Genomic DNA, 24,394 nt, shown 5'->3' on the forward strand with positions numbered 1-24,394 from the left:
TTCCCCAATGATTTGCCAGTGTTTCTAGTTTGAATATGATAGTTCTTGAGAGTGAGGATTATGCTAGAATAATAGACTGCATTAGTTGTGCTGGTACAGATGGTACAGTAGGATTGTTGGAAGGCAGTTGCATGATCAGTACATGTTTTAAAAGACTGATGAGCTAGGTGAAAAGTGTTTGTTTGGCAATGTTTAGAGAGCAAATCAAGATTGAAACAGCTTTGAGGTGAGAAGAGGTAAATACCTGTCTGAAATACAGTTTCAGTATAAAAATGTTAACTTTTATTTGGACAAGTTATACAATTCATAAAAATAATTCTGAAGTTTGAAACTATTTCATCTGGTAGTTATTTTTTTGCAATAAAATAAGACAAACCATTAAAATAAATGTATTCAGGTTTCACAGTTTACTATTTTAGAATTGTGCTTAAAATTCTATAATTAAAATAAAAATATACAGAAAAACTACTTGTACATTTAAAAAACTGAATTACTTAGTTTGGGGATTAGGTGCAGTTTCAAACCTTGAACATGGACCAGAAATAACTTTTAGTAACACTCAATTATCTGTAAAATATGTATGAATTAACTTGATGTTATCATAAATATAATTAAATTAGAAACTGATCAGGATATCACGAGAAATTGGTATAGAATTAATATTAACTTATGATCAAAGCAAGTCTTTTACATAGATAAGAAATAAAAACATTCCTAGTTATGAGCACAGGTAACTAAATATAGTGTTCAGACCACATTACTTTTATGATTAAAATGTAGTTTCATCAGTTGCTCACTCTCACTTTTTTTGGTCAAGGTCTAAATCTGAGCTTAGTAATTCAGTGCAGACACACTGTGTAGGTTAAATATCAATACATCTGTTTTTACTTTTTGTTATTTCTATTTAACTGTCAGAAATGCATTATGTTTACTTTTGTTTATATCCTTCTGTGAATTTGGTAGAAAGTTGATTAAATATTTTTTGTATTCAATAAATACAACTATGCATTTACAAAAATTAAAAACACTATTTGATGTGTGCCAATCAATGAATTAAACTCACACTGCTTCATTTTTTTCACCATATATTTTGCAATAATGAATATTTATGAGATATTCAATGAAAAATATACATTTCACAACAAAATTCCTAAAGATAGAAAAATTATTGCTCTTTAAAAAATCATATTTACTCCTGTTATATCTTGTTTTACTTAAAACATTTTATCAATCTTATGAAATTTTTGTTTTTAAGGTAACTTTAGCATTTCAATTCTAGAAACACTATATTATTCACTGCATTGAGCAATAAATTGCTTAAACCAAACTTGGTAACTTGCTTTGAACAAAATGACAAAGGTAAAACATCAGGTTCAATAGAATGTGTTTTTTAACTATTAACAAAAAATGTTCAGCTATATGTAGGTAAGTAATAAATAAATGAAGAGCAAACATCTACTAGTGGTACAGATCATACCTGTGGTAAAGCATTAGCACTTTGTAAAACAATCTTGAAATTATCTTTAAGAAGAATCTGGGAGACACAAGTCACTGCCAATGTACAGTTACACACACTACAGTTAAGTTTCAGACATTGTAACTTTATAGGATTTCTACTTATTATGCATTGGTTATTCCACATCTAATTCTTGGAGATCTTCATCAAATAGGTTTTCATTGATTGGAACAGCTTCTCCATCTACTGTAGCAGCAACATGATCTTCTCAACCAGCTGCTTCCCCTCCTCTCCTACAAATTTATTTAATGAAACAATCATAATGAACACCACGTTAGTACAAAATACCACTAACAACGATACCAACAATTACTGCTATAATTATCTATATGATATTTAATCAACACAATCTGTCCTGATTTTTCTCAATACATTTTAAAACATTGACAATAACTGACAAAGCAAATATATAATTTTTACATATATCAATACATTTATAATTCTTATTAGCTATAAGCTTCATTCAGGCTTTTTAGTATCTGTAAATAAATTTGCAAACTACCTTTCACAGACAGACCTTTCTTTTAACATTTTCAATGTCAATTTTTTCTAAAAATGAAATATTTGTGGTTTCATTAAATAAGACAACATCTTTTTTTTAAATTAATAAGCATTAAATACAAAATTATCAGTTAAGAATAATGGTTTTTAACAATATCTCACTTTAACAGCTAATTTATATTATGTTCCAACTTCATATTATTATAACATATACATTTTAAAATTTTGTCAACAATTCTCTTATTAAAATAGATACTTCATATTAAACCTTAACTATAACTTTCCTACTTCAACAGACACTTGAATTAAATTTAAGGCACAACTATAACAGTTACTTTCTTAATGTAATACATACTCAGTACATCTCCTTACCATATAGGTTTGCTTTTCTTCTGTTCACTTCATGAAGATTAGGTAACAATGTTAATCCTACATTTGCTTGCAGGATAAGGGTCTCAGCTGTTAGTTCCAGATATGAATCACAGTTGTGCAACTGCAAAGAAAGTTTACAAAGATTAAATTTTTATATGTTCCAATGCCCTCAAATTTTATGATAAATACATCTGATCTACATTAGCATTGACATAGACAAAATTTAAAAGTAACATTTATATAAGAAATATAATTGAAGAATTAATATAACAGAGTTAGCACTAGTGGGAGGGGGCTAAAATAGTTCTCCAACCCCAAAGCTACTATTGTCCACAAATTTAGTTTTACCATAATTTCAGATTTAATCCCAGCATATGTCTCACTGCCCCCCTTTCCAGTTAAGAAAAATCTGGAACTGGGACTGATTCTTCATAAGTAATTAACTTTTCTAGAACTTGACTTGAAACTTCACATTCAATGAAGAAAGTTCACTATTTACAATGCTTGTAAACGGACTCATTAAACACCTAATGTCCTTTCTTTAATACAATATCCATAGGCAGTTTTGTTCATTATTTCATTCACTTTTCATAAAATATTTTAAATGAGGTATTTATTTCATGTTTTTAACCATGAAAGCAAATTAATATGTATTTTTTAAATTTTTGGTTTGAGTTTAAATGTGTATTTTTTATTTCCTCCAAAACTATAAAAGAATTTTAAAATCAATTTTCAATTTCCCAGCTACAAAAAGACACAAAACTGTTTACTGATGTGTCAACACTAACAACCAAGTTTGCTGGTATTAATCAAAAAAGAGAGAGATGAATATTATGTCTTTTTTGTATAAAGAGAATTCTTCCAACATCCTTGTGATACCACAGCCTGTAATGTGGAGACAGAAATAAAAATATATAAATGTTTCACTGTACAACTTTTTTTTTTTTTTTTTCTGTTTGAAGAAACAAATTATGACATCAAATGATATTGATGAACTGGATAAAACACATACTGTTTAATTAAGCAACATTCCTTAATAACATTTCCAAGAAAATCTTTAAGAGATAAAATAGCATACAAACAAGACCTCATGCTTTGATAATAGATGAAATATTAATACCTCACTATCTTCGAGGAAATAGATCATATGCTGCCTCATCTTCACCCATCCAGCCTTCTACAGCCAAGTCTGAGTTGAATGTAAACATCTCTCGTCCACTGAGCTGTTTGAAGACTCACCCATCCGGCCTTCTACAGCCAAGTCTGGGTTGAATGTAAACATCTCTCGTCCACTGAGCTGTTTGAAGACTCACCCATCCGGCCTTCTACAGCCAAGTCTGGGTTGAATGTAAACATCTCTCGTCCACTGAGCTGTTTGAAGACTCATAACTATGAAGATTCTAGTTTACTCTTCAGATAAACATACTTAACAATGAAAAGAATAAACTTTACAAGTTTAAATATGCTCAATGACAACACTCATTAATAATGCATTTTGTACTATATAATGTTAAAATTCTACATCAAGTTGTCTTGCTATTTTTAAGGTTAGCTTACCTCTTCTTAAGCAAAGTAGAAGCTATGTTGAAAATAAATATATTATTATTTATATCACAGCAATGATCAGTAATTTCAAGAATGATTTTACAAATTGTTGATCACTTACTTCTTATGTCAATCAAACAATATCAATATTTACAATAGATGATACATTATGATGATAACATGTATTTATATTTCATTGAATTAAGGGGTGACCAGTAGAGTTCATCTATTATAATTACACCATGATGATGGTCAACAAACTTTAACTTATTAATAATACTCATCATATGATGGCAGTCACACAGTTTTACAATATTACTTACACTAATGTGATGACCAGCTTTAAACACTGTTTTTTTTTTTCTGTCCTGTTCCACTTGAACTTTTTCCTTCTTCTCTGCTATCTACAAATCAAAATAATGTTGTTGTTGATACTATGCTTACAAAATATATTTCAATTAAATATTGAACATACATGTAATTAGACAAAAATAAACATTTTTGTACACGATGCCTTTTATACTTACATATATGTGTATGTACTTATTTCCCAAATTTATATATTAACTGTTACACTTTACACACTTTTTCATTAAAAGAATGTAATAAAGATCTAAATTGTTATAAGTCAATAAAGTCTTGTGTATAAAAAATCTAAACAACTTAAAACAAAACCAACTTGTGTACATTTTTATGAAAATATTTTAAAAGTATACTATCCTTCATAAACATAAAAAAGAGGAAGACAAGAGTACAAAATATGAAATTCAATAAGTAAACTTGTATTGAAGTGTAAATAGACAGAAAATACTTTTTCTTTTTCCAAGCCAAAAATGTTTAAAATGGAATTCTTGTCAAGTTAGACCCAAGAGCTGCTCTCTTGAAGTACACAGAATGTAATGACACAATTGTAAAAATTAGATATAATATTATAAAGCACACACAGAACACAATTTTATAAATTACATAGAGCAAGATGTAATGTTACGAATGCATGAATGAATCAGTATAGATCGTATAATTCGTATATTGCATAGTTTCAATATGATTCAGGGCAAGAGAAATGGAATACAATTCGGCACTGAACACAAAAATTGTAGAGGGAATTCTGTGTGCTACAACCGAACTGTAACCAACCATGGCAGAACCTAGAGTCACTTGATTTTAAACCATCTGTATATATGGGAATGGATGGATTGTTTGAAACATGTTCAGCAAATAAAGAGCGATATTTCCAACAGGTCACAGTTGGGGATAGTAATTAGCCATGATGGAAGAGGCCGAACTGTTGATACTGCTATGCTTTTCAAAGATATATCCAGTTCTTCTGATTGTGCCTGGATACAAAGGCTAAAAGAAACAACAGCAGATTTTCTATCATAGAAAAGTGTGGCCCACTGAGAATGGAAAACACCACCCCAAGTAGGATGCTGTGGTAGAGAGCAAAGTTTAGAAGCATACATAAGAGACAGTTGCAAATGGCGATATATACAGAGAAGATTCATGGGACTCCACATACAAACTTTGGACTGGAGAGGTACGAAAGGCCCCAGTGCAAAGGCGAAGTCTCTGATGGTGAGTAGGATCCAGAATTTTTAGTGCTGAGGTTCTGGCAGAACCATAAACCATAGACCCATAGTCAAGTTTGAATCAGATAAGGGCACAATAAATTTTAAGCATGGAGTATCAATCTACTCCCCAAGAGGTGGAAGTGAGGACACAGAGGATGTTCAGTGCTCTTATACATTTGACACGAAGTTGTTTGATATGGGAAATAAAGTTTAATTTACAGTCAAATATAAGACCCAAGAACTTTGCCTCAAGGACGATAGGAAGCACATCATCATGAATACAAAGTTCTGAATCTGGATGAACACCCTGTTGGCAGCAGAAATGTATATAAACAGTTTAAGAGAGAGAAAGTTGAAAACCATTTGCTGTAGTCCACTTAAGTATATGATTGATTTATGAGATGTGAAAGTCATCAACGAAAAGACCATTTGCAATTGTAGGGGTAGCTGTTCACTATTGGCATTAAGCTTTATGATGAAAAGGGTAACACTCAGAACACAGCCCTCGGGGACTTCAAGTTCCTGTGGAAAAAACGGGAAAGTGTTTGGACCATATGGACCTAGAATCGGTGGTTCAGTGAAAAATACTTAATAAAAAGTGGCAAATTGCTACGCAATCTGTATGAGTGAAGGCCTCACAAGATGCCATATCTCCATGTTGTATCATAAGCTTTCTCTAAATAAACAATAGAAACAAGACGTTGTTTCTTCAAAAAGGCTTCTCCAACTGATGTTTCAAGGCAAATTAAATGATCTGTCATGGACCATTGTCTTTAGAACCCACACTGAGTGGGTGAGAGAAGGTTGTTTGATTCAAGAAACCAAAGAAGATGAGCATTAATCATCCTCCCTATGGTCTTACTGAGATAACTCGTCAAAGCAACGGGATAGTAATTTGAAGAAATCTTTGGATCCTTTCCAGGTTTGAGAATACAGAGTACAATAGCTTAGCGCCAAGCATCAAGAAAGACATTCTCCTGCCATATCTGGTTAAAGACAGCCAGGAGAAAGGTGGCAGAGCATCTCATAATGTACATCATCAGGTCCAAATGATGTATTGCCAGACTGATGAAGCACAAGTTTGAGTTCCACCAGTTTAAGAGGGTGATTGTAGTCAGAAGGATGATCAGTCGAAAAGGAAAGAGGCAGATGTTCAACTCTTGTTTTATTAGCTACGAAGGAAGGGGTGAGTTTGAAAAGCTAGATACATGAGAGAAACATTCACCAAAAGAATTAGCAATGCTCTGAACATCAGCAACTTCATGGCCATTAAATATGAAGATGGAGGAGGCAGTAGTATACCGTCCATACACCTTCTGGGTCTTGTCCCATATGACTTTTTAACTGGTGGTTAAAGAAATGCTGGAGGTATATTTAATCCAAGATTCCTCCTGGCTTTGACATCTAACTCCCTGAGCCTGTGCATGGGCATGCTAAAATGCAATGCAGTTTGTAAGCGTGGGATAACCACGAAATTTATCCCAAACACGTTTCTGAGCTCTTTGTGTTATAGAACAAGCAGACTTCCACCAAGGGGATGGAGTGGGAAAAATGTTTAAGTTTTGGGGACGCACTGAGCAGCTGCTTGGACAATACAGTTAGCTGCCGCTGCACAATAATCTATCAATGATTTACATAAGATGGCAGGATCAAGTTCCAAAAGAGCAGTGAAAGGGGGCCAGTTGGCCTGGTCCATCTTTCACTGAGACACACGGGTCAGGTGGAACTGACCACGGCCAATCTCTTAATATGATAGGAAAATGACTGACTGGGTGCATGAAAATAAGTGTAAGAGCCAGTATTGAAGAGAGACAGGTTGTGATTCAGGAGCATATGCTCTATAGCACGACCCCTCATATCAATACTAGAACCACTCGTAGATTGATGTCAACCTCACAATAAAAGCAAGTGAAAAGCAAAGGGGAGCAGATAGAAAGATCTATAGCAGTAAATGACTGACTGGGTGCATGAAAATAAGTGTAAGAGCCAGTATTGAAGAGAGACAGGTTGTGATTCAGGAGCATATGCTCTATAGCACGACCCCTCATATCAATACTAGAACCACTCAGGTGTTTCCATGAACAAGGTGACGTTGGGCAAAGACTGGAAGATGTGGTAACGACAGATATAGAAGTAGATGCTGATTCATTAACTTTCTTGATTTTGAAGGGTACAAGATTAAGATGCGCTGTTAAGGATTCTGTAGGAGGCACAGAAAGATTTGTCTGGACTCCTACTCTAGTAGTGGAATGGATTTCAGCAGCATAAGTCCGAGATGGAATTGGGAATAGTTATTTATGACCCTCTAAATAAGTAATATTATGAGCTGTCTTGTGATGTTGTACTTCTTTCTCTTCCACGCATTTAGGGCAAGAAGTAAAATAGGAAGGATGTGGACCATTACAGTTAATACGATGTGGTTCTAGTTGGCATTCAAAAGCATCATGGTCTTTATCAGCACAACAAGCACATGTCAAGGAACCACAGCAAGATGTTTTTGAGTGACCAAATCGTTGACAATGAAATCATCTAACAGGGTTAGGAATACAAGGCCTAGTTTATAATTCATATATCTTGCTTTGATCATGGTAAGAGGAAGTGATGTGGTAAATTTTAATATTAGAACATTTCTTGGCTCTATAATCCCGTCTCTACAAGTAAAAATTCGGCGCACGGTTGTAACGCCTTGGCTGGTGGAACCTGTGAAGATCACTGACTCAGAAATTGTCTTTAAATCCCTCTCAACCCTGGGGCTGGCTCTCCCTTTGGTTAGTCAGCTGGTCCACTTGGGTTAGGGTCAACTAAGTTCCAGCGTTGGATGTTCTCAACAGGTGTTGTGGGCATGGTGTCTGATGCTGGTATTTGGGCATAGTGCTCACGAAACCCTGGTGTTCTTGAAGTCGAAGGCCATTGGGAATATACCCATTGAGGTTACTCCTCATTCTACATTGAATTCTTCCAGAGGAGTTTGGAATGTTGTGATGAAGCTGTTTCCTCTAAAATGTCTCCAGGCTGTAATTTTTTACCGATTTAGGTGAGCCAGCAAGCCCTTCTAAACCCTTCTGAATAAAAAAAATGGAGACATCTGTCCTAAGGGTTTTTCAGTGAAAGAATGTATAATTAAAAATCACCGGACAAATTCAAGTTGTAAAGGAAGTTACATACAATAACAGAGTTAATTTGATTTTGGTAACCTACTGAAACACGTAGAAGCATTTAGATTTTACAATTTCAGGTGTTAACATATCCACAACACTACATAATACGATTTATGTGTATTATGTTCACCATTGAAAATTGAATACTGGATTTCAGTGTCATCTGTACGTAAATTTACCAGTGGCAAATCAATGGACTCCATTTTGTTCTCCTTCAGTTATCTAACCCACCACTCAGACTGACACGAAGGAACACTGGCGAGTTTTTGTGTTAAATAAACTAATGATGTTCTAAACTACACTTGTTTTTGTTTTACTTTATTGTTCTTGATCCTGTAACTATTTCCTAAACCATTCTGAAGCTGCATTTTATTGGAACCTTTCGTTTTTCCGTTAGACATCAGTAAATCTGTGGTCTAAACACATATCGCTCTTATTATTGAGAGAAAAAGGTGAGAAATCTTGTATTAGATCTGAAGTTTAACAATATCTTTCTTTTCAAAAATTACCTAGATCAAAGAATAAAATTTGTTTTTAAGATGTGTTCCTATAAAGCTTAGACCAGTACTGCATGCCATTTCATAAGCGACAGCAGCAATATTGTCAGTATTAAACTGGTTTCAGATATGGTGCTATTTTGTATAATAAGATACTATATCTTTGATGAGAAAAGTTTTGTGAATTCGGTTTTGCGATCTTAAGACATCTCAAGTTAATTTGTAGATATCTAAGTAAACCTGTTAAAATTTAATGAACATTTAGTAGTGTAATTAATCTTGAGAGTAAGAGTCTATCATATACATCGATTTGTGTATTTGTTTGCGTTTTGTTCATAGCAACGTCACATCGACGATCTGTGTTCACCGAGGGGAATCCAACCCCTGATTTTAGTTGTAACTCCGAAGATTCACCGCTGTCCCACATCGATCTGTGCACCCTTCGTGGTTTTCCACTGATATTACTATACTCTTCAAAAAAAAAAAAAGAAACGCAAAAGGGATATTTTTTTTATTTTAAAGAGAAATATATGTAATAACATTACAAGCTCAGAGTATGTGATACACGTGTTAAGGCACTGATTGTCAGACCAAAATGACAATAAAAGTTGTGCACTTTGAAAACGGAGGAAAACATCGGATTTTTCGCCAAAACTCATTCGTGTCTAATAAATTTGTTTGAGAGATCTGCATGTTTTGCAAGTGCTACATGTGCAAAATCCCTATAAAAGTGACGGGTTCTCGGTTTCCATAGCTCAGTGTTAAGTCACCGACACGCAATATAGTTACGCCAAGACTGACTGAAGCACAACGCAACAATGCCATTGGTTGCTTGGAAGCAGTCGAATCTCGATCAGATGTTGCCAGAGCTGTGAATGTCCACCCAAGCACCATCACAAGGCTATGGAATCGTCACCAACAACATGGATCAACTCGTGACCGTCCACGATCTGGCAGACCTCGTGTGACCACGCCCGCACAAGATCGCTACATCCGGTTACGTCACCTTCGGGATAGGACCACCACTGCGACGTCTACTGCCTCAACCATACCAGGGCTGCGTAGGATTTCCGATCAGACCGTACGCAACCATCGACGAGATTTTTAGGCCCCATGATGGGTTGCACATGAGACTTGATCTGGCCCTCCAGATCACCAGATTTAAGCCCCATCGAACATCTTTGGAACGAGTTGGACCGACGTCTGCGACGGCGACAACCTCAACCGTTGTTGAGACTCTACCTCAGCTTGCAGCAGCTATGCAGGCTGAGTGGACAGCCATTCCACAGGATGTGATTCGTCATCTCATCGCTTCCATGGGCAGGAGATGCCAAGCAGATATTGATGCTCACGTTATTGACGTTAAACTTCACCTAGTGAGCGTGGACTTCGCCTTTGCAGACTTTGGATGTTCAGCAGTGAATGTGCAAAGTTTCACACATGTCATACAGAACTACCGGGAATAAACTTGTTAGCAATTTGTCTCAAATTTTGCCTTTTGCGTTTCTTTTTTTGAAGAGTATACTTTATTTTTAAGAAATTCCTAGGCAATGCTTGGTTGAAATGTATATTGTGAAATAGTATTTTTCACTTTTTTCTTGTTTAAAATATATATTGTAAAACTGTTGTCCCCATTTTTTGCGTGTTTATTTCACGTGCCTTTTAACGTCGTATATTTCCGCTGACCTTTGAGTTTATGCGTGGTTCCAGATCACATCCATTTATAATTTAATTTCTCAGCTTGTGGTTGAAAAGCAACTTTTTTTAGCGTGAATGTTGAATAGTGGGGTGCTAGTGACTGACCGACTGGTCTTCCTTTGGTCAATAGCTCAAAATTAGAGGTGTACTATTATTTTGCATTCATGACACATTTATTTACAAGTATTTTGGAAATTCTACATCGTGCAACTATATAACGCTTACAACTGTTTCCTGAACACATTTGAAATGTACTGTAACTCTTTACCAAAATAAATTCAAATCAGATGCCATGTTAGCGTCGCTCACCATTTTTTAAACACCAATATTAAAAGTGTAATGTACAATTACACAAATAAAGGTTAAATACTAAAGTTTTTTGTTATTGTGATTACTCGGTTATGATAATAATCACAAATCAATGAAAGCACATTCTAGTGACTGTGATTCAGTAGCTGAGTGGGCCTTGTATATCCTATGAAGTATCATGATATTCAGTAGCTGAGTGGACCTTGTATATCCTATGAAGTATCATGGTATTTGGGAAACACATTTACACCAGTGGATTTATTGATTTAACAGTGTTTTCAGGAGTTGCGTTTTACTTAGAAGTTTAAAGTGTAGTTGACAGTCATAAGGGTTTGAAATAAAGAACTTTTAATATCTCCAAAACTTATAATGACAAACTTGACTGCGAATTATTTCTTGAAATTAAAGATATTTAGTTTATATTTCGTACTTTTCAAATTTAAATTAATAACCTGAACCCTATGATTTAACATGGACATTAAAAACTAATTGAACTTTTTTCAGTCTATCACTGATTTAAATGATCTTTCAAAGACTAACAATATTTTATTGTCAACTTTTTTTGGGGGGGAGAGTAATATCGTGTTATTGGATTTCTGCTTCAAAAAAGTTAATTTCTTGGAATCTTAAAATACAAGACAAACACAAATGAATAGAAAAAAATCCATTCTTTATTATATTTCTTGTTACAAACTTGTTAAATACACAACTACATGACTGAGAAAAATCGTCATGTATTATTTAGTGTTACTTTAAAAATTATGTTAACATTACTTATCCGTTTCCATACACTTATTTTAATTGATGTTTCTAGTTATTTTACAGTTAAATGTAAAACTCAGCTTTAATTCAGAGACAAAAGTTAAGTTATATCAGCCTCCTCCTCCCCTCACAGCTGATCCTTTCCTCTCCTATTTTTAATGTTTGTTTTATTTTTGTATTTTCTATTTTTAGTTTAATATTCCTGGTATACTTAGGTTCCTTCAAAATATAAAATACTTTATGTGCAGCAGTTAAAAAAAGAAAGAAGAACAGGGAAAAGTACAAAATTAACTACTTTTTCATAAGCAAATTATTTTTTAACGATTTAAAACATTACAAAATTTCAAATATATGAAACATGCCCTAAAGTAGTGATATTTATGCATTATTTTCAGTTTATGTTTGTTATTCAAATATTGCCACTACTTAACAACATTCGAAAAAGTAATTTACTTCCAACTCCAATACAGTAAAACATGCTAGGGGAACAATACACATCATACTTAAACAAATCAAGATACCACTTCTAAATTGGTAAATAATTTTAAAATCAGCCTCCTCTTTCCCTTGGAGCCGATCCGTTCTTTTCCAACACAAGATATGTAAAACTAAAATGGAAGTTATTCCCTCTATTTATTCTCCAACTCCCCATCACGGATATTGTATACTTTATACTGTTATATTGCAACTTATGTTATATTTAATAAATGTCCCTGAGAAGGCATACTGATCATACTGTATTCAATGGTATCATGAGAAACTAATGTCAACTAACTGCCAGTAATTACTCAATACACGTGCTGGGAACGTTTAGATATAAAGGGTACGGAATTTATAGTATTTATATAAACTACAGGATATTAACAAAAACTTGCAAAATAATAGCAATGCAAGTAGTTTTTGCAGTGAAAACTATGAAAGGAGAGACGAAAACCACAATTATTTAAGAAACACAAAGTTACGCTATAATTAGATGATTAGCGAAGGGAAAAAAACACGGATATAATCGACGTGAAAAGTATAGAATTCTTAAAAACAAAAGCACAAAGTGCTTAGGATATATACTGTTAATGAAACAAGTTCACTTATAGTAAGAAGGAAAATTAACTCCTTGGTTTAAAACAAAGGAAGAAATGTGATGTTTTTGTTTTGTAAGTTATTTGCTACCCGATGGCGTCATAGAAGTGAAAATAGAAAACTGTTAATCTTACTATGTGCATTAGTTTCTAAGAAGATTACATCAGAAAAAACCGTCACACTTAATCCTAAAACTACTCAATTTTGTTTTTAATTGCAGTGTAAATAAATACAAATTCAACCTTTTCGCTTTAACCGCCTATATTTATTGGATACCACTAGTTATTTATTTATAGCCTAAGGAATTACTTTCAATATTTAACTAATTGTCACATTATAGTCTTCAGTTACATTAAATAAACATTTTAGTAGAAATTAACAACAAATCTGGAGCTTATTCTTAGGAAGGATGACGCTGAAGAATAAGACATTGAACACGACTTTATATTCCTGCTACCGTTACTGTAGAATTATTTACGATTACAACATCTACTGTCATACATGCGTTTGTGACGTGACTAAGGTCAGATTTATACAATAAAAATATTCCTCTATTTTGATTTCTGTTTAAATCTTTTCGTATTTCGGAGAAGCCTTTAAGTTTAAATCTATAACTATTATATAAACGTGTTGCACTTACATCTGATTGTACTGTGTTAGTAACGTCTTCAGTCTTATGTTTCTTAGAATAGAGTCGATCTTGGATATTGTTATGGAATATGTTATTGATTGTATTATCTGTGGTAACTTGTACTGTTAAAGCTGTATCACAAAATTCTCGAAGGTTCTCGAGTGTACGAATCAACAATTTCTGTATACGTAAACACTTGTATCGTCTATATTGTTGTGCAAACTGAAATTTCTAGAAAGTTTTTTCACGCCTATAAACGTAATCAACTCGACGCGCCAAAATACAATATGTATTTTATTAGTTTGGTGTAGTTAGTGTACTATAAACCTTGAAAGCTATAACTGTGATAAACGCTTATTTATCGGAAACTTCATATATCTGATAAGGCACATTTATAGATTTCAAACATTACAAATCATATAACCTAAGCGAATTCACATCGGACATTATAATTATTACGAAGACATTATATAGCTTCAGGAATGAAAAACTAAAAGTTCAAAATCAACTCGCTAATCGTTAGCCCTCGATAAGATATCAAGGAAGTTCTAGACCATAAAGAAGACTTGATACTGTATGTAAGTTTGTAAAACATTTGTATATAGATCATTATCTGTAATAACCGTTATGGTATTATGGTTTGTATATTAAAATATAATTGTATTAGAAAAAAAAACTGTGTGTATCAATCATCTAAATTACAACTAAACTCAGTTTTAGGCTATTTGAAATTGTAATACGTAACATAGTTCTGTAATATCAATCCACAAATGTATAAAAAGTTGTGAGCAATAAGTAGCACGCCACTAATGTCAAGACAAGCATTAACGATTTCCGAATTTAGAGAGAATGTACTATTTCATTTCGTGCTTTCGCCAAACAAATTATTTATAGTTTAAATAAAAGTTTATTTATACGAAGAGTACGAGAACATCAATATTAGCATTGCCATTGTTTTAGGTGTAACTGTTGGCATTTCGTAGCATCTGTTGTTTTAACGTTAAATATTCAGTTATCAAACAGCTTCCCAATTCCATCATTAGTCACATATTTCCACAATTAGCTATTAATATCATTTCTTAATACATTTTACAACTATATAATCAGTACATCTTTGAACCTCAACAACTCTAGACTCCTGAACAAACAATAGCAACAGCAAGCATTGTTAACCACTATGAAGTACTACTGACGGACTGGCATATATATTATTCAATATAGCTTCACAATATGCACAGTCATTGTGTGGAAATAATCAAAATTTTACATAGCTATCAATAATAAATATATAAATTATAAATCTAGCCAACAAGTTACACGAGAAATGTTAAAAATTAAGTTGTATTTGTTACTACATTTCAATCATCCATTCATCTTGCGTAAAATATCCTTTTTAGAAGCTAATTTAAAACCCTGGCCCGTGTTTTATATGATCGTTCAAATTCCTCAAAATCATAAGTATTTTTTGACATCTGTATCCTTGAATCACAAGCGATCATTCCATCTTTACACCCACCACCATACTGGTACAGGTATGTTGATGATACAGTTTCTGAATTCACATGTACAGAACACACACTTAGATTTTTTAACCACGTTAACTCCATAAACCACAACATTAAGCTACCTGTGAATAGAAAAACTAACCAAATACCATTTCTTAACTTCAAGATCACTAGAACCGATACACAACTCAAAACAGAAATCCACAAAAATGTCATCCATACTGGATTATACACACATTCCCTGGGACTCAGCACATGAAACAAAACAAATCTCAACATATTAAGACACGAAATAAATACAGCCATAAAACTAAGCTCACCCAAGAATATTAAAGATCAAATTAAAAATATAAAACAACACTTCATCAACATCAACAAATTTCCTCCAAAATCGTGGAAAAAATTATACGCACACACCTACACCAACAATAAACAAACAATAATAAATCAAGATACAACAAACTACAAAACCTTACACTGCTGTATGCCATATGTTCCCTACATCAGCGAAAAAATAACCAACATTTGGAAAAAAACTTAACAAAACACAACATTCCAGTAAACACTAAATTTATTCAAAAACCAGATACAAAACTAAAGTTCATACTACGTAAAAACTACACTGACAAACATAACACCAACATAATTTATCAAATACAATGCAACAACTGCCACAGTTTTTATATTGGAGAAACAAGCAGAAAAATTGAAACTAAATTCAAAGAAAACAAAAACAAACCTTCACACGTTTTTGAACACTGTAAATCAAGTAAACACAGCATAACCGTAGAAAGCACCCACATACTAAGTAGGGAAACAAATATAAACAAACACAAAATCAAAGAAGCCTTACTTATACAACAACTAAAACCAGAATTAAATCAGTATAAAGGAACACCTTTATACCTATAGTAATTTGTACATTTTGATTTCAAGTGGGTTTCTCGTCATCAAGAATTGTTTTGATATCTGTTGTCACATCCACTATTGGAATAGTATACTTGGTATTGTTAAGACCACTATTGGAATCAGTATACTTGGCATTGTTAAGATTTATTTTCAACTCCAGTGTATACTGCAAGACTTAACTTTATTGATGCAAAAATGTTCATGAGGAAACTTGAACGTTAAATTTTAAAAAAAACGTCACAGGTACAAAACAACAAATAATTTTAGTGCAACTGTAATATATTCAAGGTGCAACTCAGTTTATTCAGGTATATTAAGTAGTATAAAATTTTAATTGCTCTAATGAAATCCGTAGCCAACTTCCCATCAACAAAAACCGCCAAACAAGCTATTATAGAAAACACAATAACGTGACTATAGTCTGTCAAACTGCCATAATAAATACTAGGTCATAGTAAGTTATCTTTCAAATAATTAAATATTTTCTACTATTTTCTCCAGACAGAAAAACAGTTGATAAATACACGTAACAACAAAGTACGGTCTCTCGTGGAGTTTGATTTCGAAACTACACAAACAGAAAAAATATACAACATTGTAATAAAACTGGACGTACAACTGGGTATGTTGTTCTTGATGAAAAAATTCAATGAGTAAAAAATATATATAAGAGCAAATAATAATAATAATAATTAGCCACAGGAAAAACCCGTTTGAAGAAATACTACGAAAACAAAGGATAATTAATATAAATTACAGTTACCATGTGGGCACTAAGAAAAACAAAAACAAGAGTGCATGGTTATATTACGAACAGTAAATTGGAAGGGTGATAATTATCACTGTTAGTTGCTTCTGATTATTACATTTACGAGCATAGTATTAGTATTAATATAACACAGGTTTAAACGAACAATAAATATTGCTGCTGGTATGAAAAGTAAAGGTAAAAAACAGAAACTCAGTATTGAAGTAAATAACAGATACAAATGGTAAAAAAAATTGCAGTGCATATATATTATATAACAAACAATTACATGTAGAAGAAAGAGTGACTAATGGTAATATCACAGCACACTGTGCGTTTTTCATTATTGTTGTTATTAGCACACGCGAAAACCAAAAGCAGGTCTTATATGATTACTCCATTTATTGTTTATAATTGTTAACAATTCTCCAAAATTATCCACAATTTGCTGTATGAAACTCAACTCAAACCTTGCAAAATACATGCTCGATGCATCATTACGTAAGCATTGAAACATTTCACTGGAAATACCATTCAAAAAGTCCACAGACCTTATTTTATCTCGAGCAAAAATTATGCTCTATAACTTAACAGTTTAAGAGAGAGTACTCTAAACGAAAAGTAAATAATCTTGGAGAGTAAATCCAATCTGACTTGAGTGTTGTTCCATGACCACAATAACAAACTGTGTTGACAAAAGAAAATTTCCTTCTAAATAATCAAGAGCAAAGTCAGTTTGTCGTAATGCCTTAGTTAAAACCAATACAAGCTAGGTTAAAAATCAAATATTTACAGAACACTTTTCGGTTTCCCTAAACACTTTTTACTAGCAAACTAATTTAACGAGCGTTGTAAACAATCATAACGCAAATGTTCAACGCTATGAGAGTCAAGTAGAGATAAATCAGAACAGAAAGTGAAGTGATAATTACTGACCACAAAACACCTGCACTTTACCGACAGTTGTTCACAGAAACACTCGCAAAAGAGATGTACTTCTTAACCGTAACACATTAAATGATATGATTACAATCATGTAGTCATAGTGCTCTTGTACGTAGACATGTAGAAATATGAGCAGCATCAGAACGTGATTTTATTTATACAAGAAAAATATGCATGTATTGTGCGTTTTGTATTACTTGGTTTAAACAAAAGTTGATTTATGTGAAGGTAATATGATATTGAAGCTTGTATCATTATTGATGACATATGAAAATAAACAGTAGTTCATAAAAGGGCTTCTTGTTTACCAGTTACATGTCTACCTTTACTTGTCTGCCCTCACAATTTATTGGTTTATAATGCATGATAGTAATAGTGTTCAAAATGGTTGATAAGACTGGCAGTACTTTATTCAATCCTGATATATAGATAAAAAATCTATGCAAGAAATGTCTCGTATAAAATCGATTGTTGGACATAAGTATCAAAATCAGTGGTTTTTGTTTCTCAGCTTCTTACTGCAGTAGAAAGTGGGACAAGTTTATTCGAGAACATCACATTTCTAAAACCTAAACACAAGCAATATTTCCGTTTCCATTAATAATTTTAAATTTATTAAGCCTTGTTTGCCAGTAAGAACATTAAGGGAATATCTTACATGCGTAACAAGTAACCACCCTAAAGATAATGGCTTGTTGATATTCAGTAATTTCCTATACTACTTTTCATAGATTATGTAGTCATTGTTCACAGAATTGTTTACACATCTTAATAAACAGCTTCCTACCCCAGATCTTAAAGCACGCCTCTTATTTGGTATTCAGTATAAAAGACCTCGGAGCCTCTAAAAAGTTGTCACAAAAAGTGTAAATACAGAGTTCATTTTTACTGCAGTAGTCTTCAAAAGAATGTAAACAACTGACACGATACTATATCACAATAACTGCTAGCATTTATACAACTTTTCCATTTTCTCCATTACATCACATGAATGCGTTGCAACATCATATTGTGATATACTTGTATAATTTTAGAGCATTGTTATTGCCAAGTGTTTGTTATTTTATAGCAATGCATTAACGCCAAAAAAGACGAAAGTAACGGAAAAAGCTTAGTTTGTTGTATTAATCTAATATTCATCAAGCTTTATTATTCATTCAGCTTAGCTTCTAGGTCGACAAAAATCGGTTTTGCACAAACTGGATTTATTTAGACTTAGAGGTTCGTCCTCGTGTTTCATTGACGTTATAGTCGTAAAAACAAAACTATTATTCCAAACTGAGATATCTAATAGCGTTTTACCCATGTCTGGATAATATTTTTAAAAACTTCAAATACCTTATTACTTCCACAATGTGTAAACCTTTAATCCAAATGTTAACAGTCGCATAAATTTCATTTCATCATTCGAAACTGCATTTAGAAATAACAAAAATAATAAGCATCATCAAAATTCCACACGAAAAATAACATTTACACTTATTACCATAAAGTATTCAATTTTACCATTTAGTCCTCAAACTGCATGGAAACTTACTTCACTGTTAACAACGACTACTAACTTCCTTAATCTCTCTTCTAGCAACATCAAAACAATACAGTTAGAAAACTTCAATTATTATTTTTATTAGATTTTCTGTTCAAACTAAAGCTTTTTGAATTTTGAAATTACCCGCTACATCAAGTTTAAAAAGATAAAATTGAATTTAATATAATTTTAAAATATGAATTCCTGTTAATATAACTACTACTTCGTACAACAATATTAGTGGACGATTCTAAAAAAAACAACAGCTATACAATATTCTAGAAACAGTTATTATCGACAGAACTCTGTCGTTAAGACTTATAATGATACTAAACACAGTGTTCCACTTCCAAATAACTAAACTGTAATCAGTACAAGTTTAAACGTGTAACTAAAGGTCATGCAGAAATATGGCAAAAGTTCATATTAAAAAAAACAACAGCCATACAAACCTCAACAATCTTTCGTCAAAGCAGTGAAAATGGACTAACTGTACGATTTACATCAACTCAATGTATAACATTTATCCAAGGCAATTTAGAAAAAAAACAAAGAATAAGTTTAATTTTCGTTTACTTCCTACAACTATAAGAATCTATAAAAAGTAATACCAATGTACGAACACGTAGAAACAGAATCAATTAAAATAAAATTGTCAATTTTACTACAATGTACAGCAAAATATTTAAACATTTTAGCAATGATGCAATTTTACTTCAAATATACTATTATAATCGTCATTATAAACAAGGAGTATAGAATTCCACACAAAAACTACAAAAATAGAAACGATTAAAACATTTAAAACTTTCCAATATTTCAAACATTTTATTTCAAGTTCCAGGAAAATTAACACTGGCCTCCACATCACCCCTTGTAGCCAGCCGATCCTCCCACAAAAAAAAAAAAAAAAAAACGCATCTCAAAATGTCATATTATTAACAAAAAATCAAAAGCTTTACATTCAACTTAATATAATATAGGTCAAAATATTTTACAGATTACTAGAAAAAACAAAAGCAAAATTTCAAATATCTGATGCATCATCATTAAAAATCATATAAAAGTTACACAATCATATATTAAACTTTACAAACAATCTACATGATACCCAAACGAGCATCGTTTTCCTAACGTAAAATATCAGGCAGTCGAGAATATGATTGCCTATTTTACTGTGAATGACAAACAATTTACTATTTCAATGCAACAACATTAAAAACAATTCATTATCAATAATCATTATTTTTCTAGCACTTCAACACATTTCATATACATTAGGCGTTTATTTAGAAAACATAACCTAGCTTAAAAACTGTAAAGAGTAAAATCGTAGATTGTATCAAAATACAAATATCTTGCATCCCCTTACTATTTAGCACACATCCAACCTAACTACTTACATGTTCTAACGTTTTGATATCGTATTAATACAAATGTTTCTTCTAAATACCAACTACAGTTTCAAATTGGCTCTATATGACTGTCATCTAACTTATTTTATTTAAAATACAATATATCTATTGATACACAATTGTTTAATGTATTCATGATAATACGCCAGATATTCACAATTATAAATTTCTCCTTTTTTAATCATATGAATAACTAACCTATACAATACTACATCGATCACAGTAACTTATGAACGGACATCAACTCATAATTAGTGGGTTTATGAATGCTCAAGCGTTCTACTGACCATGTTTTGTCATAAGAAAGTTTTAATTATTACTCTTACACAGCACTAATTGTACTGTCCGTTATTCCTGATCTTCAATAACTACGTTCTCAAAGTACATTTTCACTCAAGTGAGCGTGCGTTCCTTATAATATTATTCAATCAAAGACACCTCTAGTCAAAATACCTAATGCTTTCCACTGATCATACAAGTTTCTTTTAAATCACTCATGTTTTTCATTTGCAATCGCTAATTTTATTTTTTTCGTTTCTAACTCTTACACCACATATTCACTGGAATTGTGATGAGAGTCGTTTATAACTAATTACAAAATCTAATTACGTTTGGTTCACGCCATTATGTTATACCTTCATTTCATGCCGTATTATCTGAAATCACAAAATCTTAATATCTACTTTTATTATCATATTAAGAACTTGTGTCTTATATACCTTCATAGGTATGAATTATCACAGTATAGCTACTACACATCTAGAAAACTGAATGTTACCAAACCTTACGTTACAGATCATGCAGCCGAGAATATCACTACCTAATTTTCTGTGACTAACAAGCAATTTACTACTTCAATGCAACATCAAAAACAATTCATTATCAATAATCAATATTTTTCTCGCACTTCAACAGTAGATTTCAAATAGATTAGGGGTTTATTTGGAAGAAAACATTACCTAGTTTATAAACTACAGAGTAAAAGCTTAGATTTTATTAAAATACAAATTTCTTGCATTCTCTTGCTATTTAGCACACATCGAATCTAACTCCTTATACGTTCTAACGTTTTGACATCGTATTAATACAAACGTTTCTTCTTAATACCACCTACAGTTTAAATTTGGCTTCACTTGACAATGTCATCTAACTTGTTTTATTTAAAACACCATATATCTATTGATATAATAAAAATCGTTTCAAAAACTTGTACATTATCTTGTAAACACTGACGAACGTTACAAAATAACAAAATGTTTGCCAACGACTATATCATATATCGCAATAGTACGATTGTTTCCTCTTTTAGCCTTTGTCAATTTAATAACAATTTTTATTCTATTTGAGTTACCATGACGTCCATTCTTTGCAGTAAACACCAGCTTTAGTGTAATTTTATATCATAAAAGTTATTTCAACCTTACTAAATTAACAATCTGTTTAAGTCAATAGCAAATTTACCATCATCAAAACACGCCAACACTCTCATTGACACTGTAGTTACACAAAATCAAACCACAGCCTTACTCTGTATAGTTATTAACCTACCACGACAAACATTGGAAGCTTTTATAAATTGTTTTCTATAAAAAATAATCAAAAACATTTTCAACCATTCTCGCGAAATTACAGTAGCGTTTAAAATATGTCAAAAAATGTAGTAGTTTATCTTTTCATTCAAGTTGCTAGTAATTCTGCATAACTTTAGATCAGGGTAAGATATGAACTAGTTACCACCTCAACTCACAATGTGTACAAATGCTGAAACTCATTAATCTTACGATGTATTCTAGTAACTGTTACATCAATTCACAAACGTTTATTTTATGCTAATGAATTACCTATTCTCAAATTCCAATTATTTACTCTCATGGTTTCAAAATGTTATACGGCGACAACTACGCACATGTCCCTGTAATTGTTTGCCTCCCTGTAATTGATATTTAAGCTATAGGAACAGTGCTACGCTGTTACACGTTGAAAGGTACTGAAGCGGTACTCCATTTTTACAGGGAGAAGAATAAAAACATGCAGTCCATGGAAGCAAGGGAAGCAGTGCTTTCCAGATATGTGTTTACAAAAAAATTAATTTTTAAGTATCAGCTAAATATGACGTATTAACTTGCAATTGATTCATACGGAAGCTATCTACTCTACCGTACGAAATCAGTAATCACCTTATATGGGCGCTGCTGGGAAGAATCTGGACTACAACTCGCAAAAATGTTCCTCTTTTTTTTTAATTTATTCTAATTATAAACATTTTTGTTACATAATATATTCTTTAAAAAATAAAATGCTTCTTATACGAATAATTTTCTAAATAATAAATTTCAAATTCATACTTGTATTTAAAAAAACATGTCTTGAATGTTATATGAACTTCTTCTGTGGCATAAAGGAAGCAATTACTACTTCATCTTATTGAAAATGTACGCAAAATTAGATGTGTTTGTTAGTTTTTCAATTTCGCGCAAAGCTACTCGAGGGCTATCTGCACTAGCTGTCCATAATTTAGCAGTGTAAGACTAGAGGGAAGGCAGATAGTCATCACCACCAATCGCCAACTCTTGGACTACTCTTTTACCAACGAATAGTGGGATTGACCGTCATATTATAACGCCCCCACGGCTGGGAGGGTGAGCATGTTTGGCGCGACGCGGGCGCGAACCCGCGATCCTGGGATTACGAGTCGCGCGCCTTACGCGCTTGGCCTAAAAATAATATTTAGAACAGCAAAAAGTATCTGTGCTAGTAATATTTAGAACAGCTGATTTATTGATTGAACATTGTTTTCAGGTTAAATTCAATATCACAATGTGTGAACTTCTTTTCTAAGTAATAATTACCTTTTGAATCTCTAACAAAAAGTGAAATATCTGGAAAGATTAAAATAAAATCCATACACACACACACACACACACACACACAGAATAGATAGAAAACAAAATCATTCTTTATTAAACATTTTGTTACACACTTTATAATTACACAACTACATGATCGAGAAAAGTCATACTACATTAAATAACTATTTCATCTATAAACAGACTTTAGTTTTATCAGCCTCCTCCTCCCCTCATAGCTGATCCTTTCCTCTCCTACTTTTGAAGTGAATATGTTGACGAAATTTGATTTATTACGTTTTCATTTGTCTTACCACAATTATCTATATTTACGGTTTTTTTTTAAATATAAAATAGTTGTTTTTTTACGTGCATAAAAAATCTGACAACTGACACAAATGCAAAACGGTCTTTATTTTTCATAAGCAAATTATATATTTAATATAAAAATCAAATGAAAGGATACTTTAGAAACCGAATGGAACAAACCTGTCAACCAACTTGAACACGTTTGTATAAAGCTCAAAACACTCAAAACCACTTCAATGAAAAAACGCCAAAAATCAATGTTTCAAGACTGGAAAGAAGACCTTGGTTCTGAAACCAACAGACAACAATAAACTATGCCTGCAGTGGAAAGGACTTTTCCCATGTGCAGAAAGTGGCCAGCAGAATGGATTATGAGGTAAAAGTGTATGGGGAAACCCAGATATAACATGCCAATCTCTTCAAAAGGTACTTCAAGAGGAAAGAAAACATGGCGGGTGTAGCTATCGAGGCACTGTTGGATATGTCTCGTGTATTTTTTTTTATAAAAAAATCACAAGAATGATAACTTTAATGACGATTAAGAAATACTAG

The 24,394-nt window shown here is 32.4% G+C and overlaps 1 long non-coding RNA gene across 3 annotated transcripts in view; it reads right to left on the minus strand.

Annotated features, from left to right (window-relative positions):
- Positions 1-1,198: 1,198 nt before the first annotated feature.
- The window catches only part of LOC143253966 (uncharacterized), a 109,902-nt gene continuing 86,706 nt past the window's right edge, over positions 1,199-24,394 (minus strand). Inside the window, exons 1-3 of one of the 3 annotated variants that reach the window (XR_013029918.1) lie at positions 3,510-3,754; positions 2,390-2,510; positions 1,199-1,744 (exon numbers count right to left, since the gene is read on the minus strand). This is a non-coding gene — a long non-coding RNA (uncharacterized LOC143253966). Of the gene's footprint in view, positions 1,750-2,389; positions 2,511-3,509; positions 3,755-24,394 lie in introns of those variants that run through there. The other 2 variants (XR_013029917.1, XR_013029919.1) reach the window with 2 other exon arrangements.

The sequence above is a fragment of the Tachypleus tridentatus genome, chromosome 6, assembly GCF_004210375.1.
Source record: "Tachypleus tridentatus isolate NWPU-2018 chromosome 6, ASM421037v1, whole genome shotgun sequence".
NCBI classification, from domain to species: domain Eukaryota; kingdom Metazoa; phylum Arthropoda; class Merostomata; order Xiphosura; family Limulidae; genus Tachypleus; species Tachypleus tridentatus.